Genomic DNA, 550 nt, shown 5'->3' with positions numbered 1-550 from the left:
TTGTAACGCTGCACTCGCGACCCGCGCAGTCGGCACGCGAATCGGGTGCAGCGACAAAATTATTATTATTTCACTCCCGGGTCAGCTTTCACAGCTCGGCGGATTTTGCGAGACTCGACAGCTCACACGAACAAAAGAAACTCGAACTGGGCGCCAGGTACGGCGATCCGTACCCACTAAAATAATCGTACACTAAACGCTAACAGATTGGTCTCGCCGAAGAGTAGCACTCGTCGTCCGCCCGAACTGCTGACCAAAACGTCCGGTAGCTCAGCCCTCTTCGCGGCAGAGGGGCTGGTTCGCTCGAAGTCGGAGGTGCAGGGAAAGAACGGCGACTAGGTTAACTAAATAAGCCGAAATATCCTGAGACAACGTTTATTGTTCGTGACCGTTACAAGTATTAATCGGCAGCAAATATATTATGATAACAAAGTTAGTCTTTGTTCGCAATCGCGACAGAGAAATTCGGCAGCGCGACTTATCGTCGTGACCGGCGGAGGTCACGACCGCCACGTACGCGTTCGGCGGTGTGGTCGCGTCGACGGTATAA

Source organism: Odontomachus brunneus, unplaced genomic scaffold (genome assembly GCF_010583005.1).
Source record: "Odontomachus brunneus isolate Ranch 3 - 2012 unplaced genomic scaffold, Obru_v1 Obru_scaffold_306, whole genome shotgun sequence".
Taxonomy (NCBI): Eukaryota; Metazoa; Arthropoda; class Insecta; order Hymenoptera; family Formicidae; genus Odontomachus; species Odontomachus brunneus.
The sequence above is the reverse complement of the archived record's forward strand: the minus strand, read 5'-3'. Positions refer to the sequence as shown.